The 13,336-nt window shown below is 47.0% G+C and overlaps 1 protein-coding gene across 3 annotated transcripts in view; it reads left to right on the top strand.

The window, feature by feature from the left end:
• Positions 1–428: 428 nt before the first annotated feature.
• The window catches only part of LOC138569196 (cold-inducible RNA-binding protein-like), a 158,326-nt gene continuing 145,418 nt past the window's right edge, over positions 429–13,336 (top strand). For all 3 annotated transcript variants that reach the window (XM_069646974.1, XM_069646993.1, XM_069646966.1), the window contains exon 1: positions 429–496. The gene's annotated coding sequence lies outside the window, so the exon portion shown is untranslated. The remainder of the gene's footprint in view (positions 497–13,336) is intronic.

Below are 13,336 nucleotides of genomic sequence, written 5' to 3'. Positions count from 1 at the left end.
AAATAAATAAATTATTATTTTAACTAAAACCTTGAGTATAAGTGTTGGCAACTTATATTTGTAGATTTAATTACTACACCTCTACAGCTCATATTTACCCCTCTTGAGATAAGCCTGGCTGCTCAGTCAAACTACCAACTTATGTAGTACAGGCCTATACCAATAGGTGGGCTACCTAACACCAAGAGGACAAGGGTTGTGTAGTCTCCCCCAGGGTTACAACATCAATTCCTGCCTAATACGGTGCAATACAAATTGCTGTAAATCTATTACTGACATTTCTTTTACTGCCCACCACATTTGTACCTGTCACCGCACTTAGGGTGTCTGCTTTTTTTGACTGTTGTAAAAACATTTTGTAAAAGTATTAGCCACTGGAAATTAATGATCGAAGGCCCTAATGATGCTTTTATCTAATTCTAGTATCCAGGAATTCTAGTATCCAGGGCCGGGAAATGGCGCCCACATCTTCAAGTCGGACATTTCGGAATATCAGGTAAAAAAACAAATGTTATGGTTTTGTGTAACTCTAGGTTTGTGGGTGATTTTATATGTCTCCTTTAACGGCTAGGCATGGTCTTGGTGCGACCAGTAATGTTTGTGATTGGTGAGGGTTCTCTGTTAACTGGGCTGCTATACTGCACATGCTCAGAGCTTCCAATGGAGCACTTACTAGGATAAAGCTGAGAATGCGGGGTCAGCAATGCCGTTAGGACCTATAAGACACTGGCAAGCCTTGCGCCAGTCGTCTTAACTGACTCAGAAAGCACAAGAGTTGTGGTTCTTTTGTTTGGCAGCGAGTTACTTTCTCATTCTTCAACAGATAACCTATTGACTCAAAGTATGCTCTGTCAGTGACTGAAACGGGCCCCTTAACAAAACGTGTGATGGCCCAAGCGAATAAAGGCGCTAGCACAACTTCACCAAACAAAGTTGTATCTTGTGGGCCCAATTCTCCAAAACTAAGGCAAATAAATAAAAAAGAGCAGGGGCACGCTTTTATTTTTATTTTTGCATTAGTTTTAGAACAGCAAAAGTTGCTTTATTCTCAAGGAGGGAGGATGGAGAAAAGAGCAAAGGGTGTGCTGGACAGTCTCTCTGCCTAGGATATTAGCGGGAGTGCGCTCCCTACACTAATGTAAGACTGACTCCCAGCACCCGCGTACATTTCACAGTGACAGGATTATTAGGGGTTTGCCGCTGTGAAACGCTAAGCATTTCTGTGCCAGTTTGAGGGATCGCAATCTAAGAAAGACATCAGTGGTTCATACGTTTAAAAAAGTCAATGCATGACAAGATCATGAATGACCCTGTCACGCAATGCGGTCCCCCTTACAGCTGTTCCCAGCAGGTGAAGGCGAATGTCTGTCTTCTGCGCACTTTAAAGCGCATGCCATTATTGAATATAGGATGCGCTTCCAAAAGCGAAGACATTGCCCTTGATTTGCCCTTGATTTGCGCAGATGTAGAAAGGCGGTAAACGAAAATATTTGATTGAGGCACACATACCCTGTCAGAATAGGTGAACCTATGCCCACATTTTTGGGGAGAATTTGCCCCCAATGTGTGCCTTATAGATGCGCAAATGCAGATGCCCTTTTGGGATGTCGTTTACCCCTACAACCCCAACTAGGGGGCAAGTCCCCTTAATCAAGGAAAAAAAGAGGTAAAGTCTGGTGTTCCAAGTTAACACCCCTGTCTTTACACCTGTCTTAACACCTTTCTTTCTGACCCGCTGCTGATGGGGTAGATTGTCTCTTTGTTTTGAGAGTGGGGGGGCACTGAATGGACTACCTGTCTCCCTCATGCATCCTATATTCTTTCATGTTGGAGTTAAAACAATGGATTCCTATGGAATTATTCTGCTTTTTACATCTGATGAAAGTTGGCAAATTCCATAGGAATATATTGTAAATGCCTCCTGCAGTCATAGGTTGTGGGAGGCATTTAAAATGTTTATCAAGTGTAATGGAAAAGAAAAGCTGATTTAACACCTTTTCTACCACTACATGTTAGAAATTAGTAAAACTGCACGGATGGGACATTGGCATGCCCCCCCCACACACACTTTACTCTGCTGGGCCACTAACTTCACCCACCCCATTTCTCTTTCGTTTCCCTTTTTAACTTTCGTGAGAACATGTCATGCTGTCTGTGGGAATGATACTTCCCAGTACTGTGTGGGAGCATGGATTACTCATGATGGGCCCTGTCAGCCTGATGTAGGCTGAATGATATGTGTCATATTGTGGCATGTACTGATAGTTGGTATTGTATCTCTTACTCGTACATCTGTAAACCACAAAACAATATATTGGTCTGGGCCGGGTAAATAGCCCACAGGTTAAGTTTGCACTCTTTATACGGGCAACCTGCACTTCGCAAGTTCAAGTCCTGCGACAGGGTGGGAGTAATCTGGCACCAAGTGCTATATGAGAGCAGTAATTATTTTCATAAACTCAATGTGAATCAGATAAGCAATGGTGAGCATTGTAATGGGGTGAAGGTCCACCTTTTACTCTGCTGAGGCCCTCCTTCCCTCCCGCTTTTCCATAGATAGTAAATGAGTAGATTATTAATAACTATAATTAATCTCAGTTTGCCTATATTTGATCATTACAATGTGATTTTAATGCAATGTAAACTGTAATTTAAATGAGTATGCTGCAGCAGCTCTATGTTCATTGATAATGCATTTAATGTTTGATATCTTGCTCCACGGGCTATATGTTGTGCAATATTATTATGCTTTTTTATCACACCAAATCACCACGCAATAGTAGTCTCAACCGCCCATCCTTGTCCGTAAAATGGCATTTTGCGGCCTTTCCCTGGGAAACCAGCCCTTAATCTGAAGGAAAAGCAGGAAAAGCGGTTGCAGACATGGGGATGGGGCACAGCAGTGTCCCTTTAACAATTGCATTGTTTGGGACCCATCGGATGTGACATTTCTCTCGCATGAGGATTATTTAGGACAGCTTCGAGTGCCTCCGTGGTGCTTGCTTTGAAAAACCACGTGTGAACGGTATCCGGTAATATTATCCCCACATATATGGTCGCCATACAAAATGTTGCCGGGAAAAGGTTGTGGCAATATTATATATGGTGACCATGTATATGGGGTCAAGGGGAGCTGGGATTACGGGAGTATCCCCCGCTCCTCTTGAAAAACAAAAAGGTTTTGGGAGTGTTGCAGGGTTGTCCCCTGCATGTTCAATGTAATAATGTCCCTGCAAAAAAAAGTGGATTTTCAGGCGACATTTTTGCAGGGACATTCTCAAGACTTGGAGGATGTTTTTCATTAAAAAAAAAAGATTTATGGCAGATTCTCAAAAATGTGCACAAATTAAAAGAGCGCAGCCTCCTTGAATATATTAGTTTTGGGGCGGGGGCACTCTCGGGACTTAATGTATTACAGGCTCCCAGGACCCAAGTGATTGCTCAGAGCGTTTTGTTCTAAATCTTAACTGTCACGCCCCTGCCGCGCACAAGTCCGCGCAGGAGCTGACAGGCTAACCGAGATGGGCAGGGGAAGACAGGTTACAGGCAGGGTCGGACTGGGCCATAAAAGTGTCTCGGTCACCAAAAAAAAGTGGTCCACAGTTGCAAATGGCTATTCATTCCTTTTGTGACACTGATAGTAAAGGTGAGTTGGAGTAAGTGCACAGCTTGTTTTAAATCGTTCTCTTCTATTTTGTTGCTTGGTTTTCACTTTAGTTTACTGGTAATTAGTAGGGTGCAGCCCACTATATAGTGCCACCGTGCTGGGCACTAAAATTGACTGAAAGGAGAGAAAAGACCTAGGCTTATTTGCCTTCGGTGTGGGCCTCACACCCGTGTTTCCCACTCGGGGTTAAATAACTTGACTAAGTCTTTGGAAACAATGTGAACCAACTCTGGAGTGTTTCAAGTCCATTTATTTGTTCATATTTTCTTACTTCAGAATAATTGGTTAAACTGCAGCAATTAGACTGACACTAAATTTGTAGCAAACAAAAACCCTCTGGCTAATGCATTTCGGAATAAATGCTTCCTCAGAGCCGGGTTTTGACACAATGCTTTTCTATTACAGTATACCATTAACACAATCACAATAGCGTTATACAATTTAAGACAGGGTACCCACAAGTGAGAACAAACATATAACACAAAAGAGAAAATAAATTGAACACAATCAATATCAGCTTCCCAAAATGCCACATAGATATTCTAATCTTTCACATCTACTCAGTGACCTTACAAAAAGCAACAGTAGGTTGTCCCTTGCTTTGAAAAATGAACTTTATTTGATTGGCTCTTAACCTAGGATGCGTTGGATATTTAACGTGACTAGTGCAGTTTGCTGTCAACACGCTATGGTGTCAGTGTATGAAGATGTCTGTGCAAGTGCTCTCCTGAACATCCGTGAAAATCTGCTCTGCAACCTTGACTCTTAACATTCCCTCTGTCATCATCCTCCTCGATCTCTCTTCTGCCATCAACACGGTCAACCATACCATCCTGCTCAACCGTCTCCGTGAAAACCTGGGCATCACTGATCAGGCTCTGGTTTAGCTGACCTGTCTCCCCTCAGATCGACCCTCCCAGGTCCAACTTGGGTCCTTCCTTTCATCTATCTTCCCCTCTACCTGTGGTGTTCCCCAGGGGTCTAACCTCTCGCCCTGGCTTTTCAACCAATAACTGGCAACTCTCACCCACTGCATTGCCACTTTCTGCTCAAATTTCCAGTGCTATGCTGACGACACTCAACTCATTTTCAGGCTGCCCTCTGCCACCTCCTCTCCCTCTCTCATCTCTGATTGCCTAACTGCCATTCAAGATTGGTGTGCCGCCAATGATCTTTGTCTGAAGGCCAGCAAGACGGAGATCCTCCTCATCGGCACACCTTCACCATCCTTTCCCCTCACTCTCTGGCCGGCCTACCTTGGCCCTCCTCCTACCTCCACCTGCGAGGCTATGAACCTCGGGGTCATCTTTGACTCCACCATTTCCCTCTCCGCCCACATCTCTGAGGTCTCTAAAAAGTCAAATTTCCTACTGCACCTCCTCAGAGGTACTCTGGCTTTGTTCTCCTTCCCCCAGAAGTTCATGGCATCCCAAGCTCTGGTTCTCTCTAGCTTGGACTATTGTAACAGCTTCTTTCTAAATCTACCTGACTCTACTCTCCGCCCTCTGTAACTAATCCAGAACAGGACTGCAAGACTTGTCCTTAGCCTCAAGCCCTGGGATCGTACCTCTCCAGCTCTGAAATCTCTCCATTGGCTCCCAGTGGATGCAAGCATTAAATTCAAAACCCTCTGCATTGTCCACAAGGCTTTATGGGGCCTGGGTCCAAAATGCCTTCAGCTATCCCTCTGCAAATACCTCCCCTCTCGAGCTCTTCACTCCTCTACCTCCAACTCCCTCAGGGTCAGTCGTTTTTCAAAGAAACGAGCTGGGGGTAGATCTTTGTCTTCGGCTGGGGCCTCCCTCTGGAACAGCCTCCCTGCCACTCTAAAACTTGAGGAGAACCGTCTCCGGTTCCGGAGCACCTCACAACCTTCCTCTTTTCTTCTGCCTTCGCTCCTCCTCTACCCTGCTGATCTGTTCTCTCTTGGCACTGTGCACCTAGCCACCCTCTGTCCTCCGGGCCCAGGTACCTGCTCACCCTGCCACCCTCTCGCACTGCCTCCGGGCCACCCCTTGCACTGGTGTCTGTATCTGTACCCATACAGCCCTCCCTTTTTCTTCCTGCACTTATCAGACCTACCCTGTCTGCTGCCTTAAACCTAGCACTTGCAAATTTGTTGCCTTTATTATTTATTTATTGTTATTTATCTGTTCTCCCCCCTTCCATGCACTTTTCCCCTCCCCCTCTCCCATACACTTGCGCATTCTCAATGTCACTGGGCCTAGTAAGATTGCTGTTTTGTTCTCCCCTGTTCCCCTCCCTTGCCTTGTCGCGTTCTGAAACACTTGTGTACGAGCGCGATAGAAATAAAATATCAATATCAAAAGTGCTTATAGCTATTGCCGGAGGAGTTGACTTGGTGCATAATAAGCATGCTCAATGTCGTGGTCATGCTTATATGTAGTGCCTTCAATCGTGCACTGTTGTAATAGCTGGTTTATCACTCCCCTTCACTGTGTCAGTTACACTGACCTGTCAGCAGCAATCATCCCTGCTTAGTAACTGCGCCTGATGTACATTCAATCTGCGTTTTCACAGAGCTGAGAATGCAGGCAAACATATTTGTTACTCTCTGAGTACAAGATTCGCTTTACCCTTCCACATTGTGCCACTGTACTAGTGGACAGTATATGAGGGCTATACGCTTACCTTTAACAGCATGAGTTTCTATCTATTCATGGCGCTCGCGGTGCTGCTGTTGCAGCCGTCTGTGTCAGAAGCCGCTGTGACAGCCGGCAGTAACTGAAAGATTGTACGTAGATCACGGCAACGTTTGTTTACCAATATGGCCGCTCGCTACAAGAAGCGTCGGCCATGTTGGTGTGGGCAGTTAACTCAGTGCGTTTCAAAGTATGTTGTAGAAGTCATTGCATATTGCTGTAGTGTGTGTTATCCTTCGTGGTAGATCATACTGAATCTGAGCATGTCTAAGGATTGCTTATGATGGTTATTGTGTTGTTCTCTGCAGATATTCAACAATTAATAAGTATTGATATCCCAGGCATAAGGCATTAAGTATGGCTGGCCTATCTGATCGTTACTAATTAATTTGTGTATCGGTCGTTTCTTGTTCAATAAGTAGCGATTGCGCTACTATGTATGCTCATCGCATGGCTCATCCCATTCTAGCAAGAAAAAAGTATGCTCTTTGGCCCGTGTTATACACTGTTCTTGTCAAGTGCAGTTATGTGGATAATACTACCTGTCTGGTTTGTCTAAGATATTTTATCAATCATGCCACCACTTAATTGTGAAGAAATATCTTAATCTTGTAAGACATTTCAGTACATCGTGCGAGGATAATGACATCAACCTCATCCCTAGTCACTACAATTTTTTATGTTACATTGTGAAAAGCAATTTAAATCAAACTCCTCATTCATTCCTCGTGGTGATAAAGCTTCCAATCGATCAATCCAGTAGGCTTCTCTCTGTTGTCTTCTTTTCTTCATATCAATGTGTGTTCCAGAGACCTCAATGGTTTCTAAGGCCTGAAATTTCACTTGTGATATATTGTGCTTCTTTTCGTTAAAATGTCTTGCGACTGCTGAATTAATGTTCTTATTCCGTATGCATGATTTATGTTCATTCATGAGAATTTGCAGTTTCCGACCCGTCTCTCCCACATAGTATAGCCCACAAGGACAACGTATGCAGTAGATGCAGTTCTCTGTGTTGCAGGCCGCATAGCATCTTATTGCAATTTTTTTTCCTTACTAAAAGCAACAGTAGGGTGGCCCTTGCTTTGAAAAATTAGCTTCACTTGATGGGCTTTGATATTGATATTGACATTTATAGCGATAGCGCTTGTACACAAAGATAATATCCAAATTGGATATGCAGACAAATTATTTCACACAAATCGCAGCAGGTGAATGACAACATTTGTGGGGTTTACTGCTCAAACCCTACCAACAAGTAACTTCTACAAACAAGAATGTATTCACATTGCACGTGTATCAAAAGAAATTTTAATGCTGAGTTGCATAAATATGGTGATATGCTGGGACAGCCTGACATGTGTTTCGAGCCACTGCTCTTCTTCTGAAGCTGCATTTGTCCATAACATATCATTTACAATACATTACTCTGTTGTGACTGTGTAAAAATGGGAGGAGCCATAGCATCTTGGGTCAAGAGTTGGCAAGGGTCAGGAGGTGGTTAATGGATTACAGGGTGTTTTTTAGAGCAGAGTCGGCATGAGGAAACGGATCAAGTATCAGCGTTCTACTGGACAACTGGGGGAAGGCACAGCAAATGTATGAATTGCAATAGGAGACACGAGGTATATTTCTTTTGAAGTTTGGGAAGGTGTATGAAGCCAGTGTGGGTGGGCAGATGGAGAGTTCAGGTATTTGGCCTGTCTTTGTTGATTCTCTGACCTCCCACTTAAATACTCTGTTCTGCACGTGTTGTCTATACCATAGTGAAACCTCTATTCCCTGCAGGCAGTGAGAGCAGAATTCATTCCTGATGTTTAGTTATTACTTCCAGCAAGATGGAACCCAACATTCAGCTCTTGGGATCGTCTGGCTCAATTCACTGTTTGCCCATGCTCCAAGAAAGCTGGACACAGCTCCCCCATCCACTGGGCTCTGTCCTCAGGCTGTCCCCGGTCAGGCAGCATTCCACATGCTGTTGCTATCTCCCTGGCACCCTCACTCACCTTGATCCGCCACGCCTCCTGGTCTCCACCATTCACCACTCCGTCTCTGCCACCACCACAGTAAGAGAGATGAGGTTTGCTCCTGAGTTCCCCTCTTACATGCCCATTTTGATTAAATGCATTCCCATTCGATGTAAAGGTGCACAACCCTTTACACCCTGTCATGGTGGAGAATGCTTTTTAAATGTCATTAAACACTAGTAGCACCCCGAGCAAGAGGACATTGTGCTTACATCAATAGTGGCTTCCACGACTGTTGTACATGGCATTTAATGTCTGTAGACCCTTGTAAAGGCCCTTCTGTGTCAGCTCTGGTTAGTGGACCTTTGTAGGCTGTGTATGCCCCTGTGGCTGACGTAACGCTTCAATGTCCTGCTCTCCAACCTTGACTCCAACACCCCATGTGTCCTCATTTTGCTTGATCTCTCTTCTGCCTTTGACACTGTCAACCATTCCATCCTGCTCAACCGTCTCCATGATAACCTGGGTATCACTGGTCAGGCTCTGGCGATGCTGACTTTCTTCCTCTCTCCGACCGACCCACCCAGGTCCAACTTGTGTCCTTTCTCTCTGATATCTTTTTCTCTACCTGTGGTGTCCCCCAGGGATCTAACCTCTCTCCCTGGCTGTTCAACCAATATCTGGCACTCCTTGCCCACCACATCGCCACTCTCTGCCCCAATTTTCAGTGCTATGCGGATGATACCCAGCTCATTTTCAGGCTACCCTCGGCCTCCTTGTCTCCTTCCTTCATCTCTGTCTGTCTGCTATCCAAGAGTGGTGTGCCGCCAATGACCTCTGCATTAATGCCAGTAAGACTGAGATTCTACTCATTGGCACACCCACTCCCTCCTTTCCTACAGCTCTCCGGCCGGCTTCTCTTGGCCCTCTTCCTGCTCCCATCTGCAAGGCTAAAAACCTTGGGGTCATCTTCGACTCCACACTCTCCTTCTCTCCTCACATCTATGACGTCTCTAAGAAGTCACACTACCAGCTGCACCTCTCGTCAGAGGTATTCTTCCTTTCCTCTCCTTCCTCCAGAAGCTCACCATCTCCAGAGCCCTGTTTCTCTCTAGGCTGGACTATTGTAACATCCTCTATTTAAATCTGCCTGCCTCTACTCTCCGCTCTCTGACTTGTCCTTGGCCTCAAGCCCAGCGATCGTATCTCTCCAGGACTGAAATCTCTGCATTGGCTCCCAGTGGCTGTGAGGATTAAGTTCAAACCATCTGCATTGTCCACAAGGCCTTCTGGGGCCTGGGGACGCAATACCTGCAACTCTCTCTTCGCAAATATCTTCCTTCTCGAGCTCTTCGCTCATCCGCCTCCAACTCCCTCAGGGTCAGTCATTCTCCAAGCAATGGGTTGGTGGTCGGTCTCTCTCTTCGGCAGGGGCCTCCCTCTGGAACAGCCTTCCTGCCTCCCTGAAACTTGAGGAGAACCATCTCCGGTTCTGGAAACACCCCAAAACCTTCCTCTTTGCTTCTGCTTTCTCTACCCTGCTGAAATTCCTGGCTGAAAGTGCACCGGTTACCTGGCCACCCTTTCTGATCTCGGGGCCAGGGCCCGCCAATTGCACACCTGCACTGCCTCCCTGGCAACCCCTGCACCTGGGGACTGTTTCCTGTAACCCTACAATCCCCCTATTAGCACTTATGTCTGCTCTTAGATTGCACTTGCCACCATCTGGCCGCTTTTATTTATCTTATTTCTCCAGCATTGGATCTTTCATGGATTCACATGCTTTGAATATTCCCCGTCGTCAGGCTGGGAATCCCCGGTACATTATATAGACCCTTTCCCGTAGGAAAACTTTTTCGACGCTTATGCGTCCTATCCGCCTCATTTTGTATCATGCGTGCCCGTGCCGTCAGGACGTCATGATATAAATACAGGCCCCGCCCCCGCGCTCCCTCAGATTTCAACCGTCTTTCAAAGTAGTGGGATCCTCGTGTTTACTACTAGTGAAAACTAGGTTGTTTATTATTTTTTTGTCTGTTTCGCGTAAGCGAAGTTCAAATTCTGAAGAATTATGTCTGGAAAGGCGTTATTTCGCCCATGTGCAACTTGTGGCCTCAAAAAGGTTTATGAAGGAGACGGCCACATGGACTGTATCTACTGTCTCCACCCGCACCACACGGCGGATACATGTGAGATATGCCAGGGTTTCTCCCAAAAAACCCTTAAGGACCGAAAAAGAAGGCTGGTCGACTGGCTTAATGACGGAGCGGGTGCCTACCCGGCTTCGGAAGTTGGCTCCACGGCCTCCAGGAGCAAGTCGGAGCCTCCATCGAAGAAGGTGCGGCCAGCAGAAATTCGCGCTGAGGACAAGCATAAGGGGAAACAGGCTGGATCCTCCTCATCACATAAAAAGCCCTCCTCCTCCTCATCATCTAAGACGGAGAGGCTAGCGCTGTCAAAATCCTCCTCAGGGGACCGTCCCAGGTCTTCCGTGAGTCGGGAAGCTTCAGCCGGGAAGTCGGCATCGAAATCGACGACGAAGTCTAAGGGCTCGACGACGACGACTTGCTCGTCGACCTCAGTGTCATTGACGATGCCTATTACCGTTCAAGCAGCGGTTGGGATTCCTTCGTCGACGGAGGCTCAGTCTATGGCTTGGCTGCCTGAGGTCTATGACCCGATCCCCCCTGAGGTCTTACTGCAGCCAGACACGGCCTGCTTGGCGGAAGGGGAAGGTGACAGGGTTCTGCAGCCATCGGATTTAGGCTTAAGGCCTTCCACGTCGACGACGACGGCGACGAGTGCGAGCGGGGGTATGGTACCTATATCATCCACGTTACTGACCCCCCAAACGGTTTTGTCTCTGGATGTGCTTAATACTCTTCAGAAGCTACTACAACGGATGGATACGCAGTTCCCTCAACCTGGGACGTCATCGTCACTTTTGTCTGTACCTTCCGTCGACGAGCAAACTTGTACTGCTCGCCCGTCGACGAAACACCCATCGGCTCCCCAGGCGGCGAAAGATCGTCCTCGAGCTCAGGAGGAGGGTGAGCTGTCGGAGTCCGACTCTATACGTGATGATTCGGGGTCAGACATCTCCCTGTCACCGTCGAGGGACCCGACATGGAATTCGGATGTAGAATTGGAGTCTACGAGGAGCCAGACACAGCCATCCCCCCCTGATGATGTGGGAGCCTTCCATGCAATGATGGGGAAAGCGTGTTCGGAATTCGGCTTGATTCCTGAGGAGCAGAGGAAAGACTGTTTCCTTTTTGACCATATGGGTCAAAGGAGAAAATCGGTATTTGCCATTCCAATCCTTGACCACGTGTGGCAAGAAGGTCTCAAGACGATGCGCCATCCGTTCTCGGAACCAGCCATAAAGGGACGGATCGAGAAAAAGTTTAAAGCTCCAGAGTCCACTCCAAAATGTCTAACATCACAGCCTCTGTCTGACTCGGTGGTGTCGGCGGCAGCGGCTAGGAAGGCCAGGGTCCAGCAAAAATGTTCAACGCCACCGGAAAGCGAGGCTAGGAGGCAGGACGCATTTGGAAAGAAGGTGCTCTCGGTCGGTGCGACGACGGTAAGAGCAGCCAATTCCTTAGCGATCGTGTCACGATATGATAGGGAAATGTGGCACAAATTAGCCCCTATCCTAGAACACCTGCCAGATGAACACCGGAAAGCAGCTATGTTACTGGTGCGGGACGGCGAAGAGGCCTCGAACCACGCTATTAATATCGCAGTTGACCTAGCAGAGTCTGGTTTCAAACAAATCAACCATGGAGTAGTGCTTCGTCGACAAGCATGGCTCAAATGTACTACTTTCCGTCCTGAAGTACAGTACAAAGTCCTGGACATGCCATGCGAAGGGGAGCACTTGTTTGGCGAAAAGGTTGATGAAGCGCTAAAAGGGATGAAAGAAGACACGGATACTGCTAGATCCCTCGGCGCCCTTCAAACGGGTAGAAATTTTCGCTCTTTTCGCCCCTTCAGAGGTGCTTCTGGAAACTCCCGCTTTGGTGCCTCTAGGGACCGTGGATTTAACAGGCCCTCGTACTCTTCACAAGGGTTCAGACGAGCGTCCCAGTCGGCACGTGGAAGCAGGGACTATCAATCCTCCAGGCGGCGAGGCTCAGGTCCGTCGTCAACGAAGAACAAGCAAACCAGCAACCAATGACGGCCTTCGGAACGTCCTGGGGGGTCGAGTCTCTCATCACTTCGACCGATGGAAATGCATAACCAGAGATCGATGGGTCCTAGACACGATTCGTATGGGTCATGCGCTACAATTCAAAGACAAGCCTCCGCGTCTTCCTCCTTTATTCTCGACACAGCCCCACCTCCAAATCCTACGACAAGAGGTGGCGCTTATGTTGCGAAAAGGGGCGGTAGAGAGAGTTCCTGTAGTACAGGAAGGCCAAGGAGTTTATTCCAGGTTCTTTGTTGTCAAAAAGCCAAACGGCAAATGGAGGCCCATTCTGGACCTAAGGGTACTCAACAAGTGGCTAAAGAGCCAAAAATTCAAAATGCTAAAACTCCAAGAGGTTATCAGATCGGTGCAACCCATGGACTATCTATCATCACTAGACCTTCAGGATGCTTATTTTCACATCCCAATACGCCCACGACACAGGAGATATTTAAGATTCGTCGTCGGGAAAAAGCATTTTCAGTTCAAGGTCCTCCCGTTCGGACTCAAGTCCTCCCCCAGGACGTTCACCAAGTGCTTGGCCCCTATAGCGGCCCATTTAAGGAAGGATGGTCATCATGTCTATCCATATCTAGACGACTGGCTAGTCAGAGGGTCATCCAGGGAACAAACACGAGACAGTCTACGAGCCACAATGTCCATATTACAGGAACTGGGCTTCGCAATAAACTTCAACAAGTCCTCAGTAGAGCCTTCGAGGACCTTGGTCTTTCTAGGAGCGGAGTTTCATACACACACAAGCCTGGTGAAACCATCCAGCGAAAGAATTCAGAAACTTCAAAACAAGGCGTCGGAATGGAGAGGCGGTACCAAGGTCTCTGTG

Source organism: Ambystoma mexicanum, chromosome 1p (genome assembly GCF_040938575.1).
Source record: "Ambystoma mexicanum isolate Mex_15411 chromosome 1p, UKY_AmexF1_1, whole genome shotgun sequence".
NCBI classification, from domain to species: Eukaryota; Metazoa; Chordata; class Amphibia; order Caudata; family Ambystomatidae; genus Ambystoma; species Ambystoma mexicanum.
This window is presented reverse-complemented; position numbering and strand designations above follow the sequence as displayed.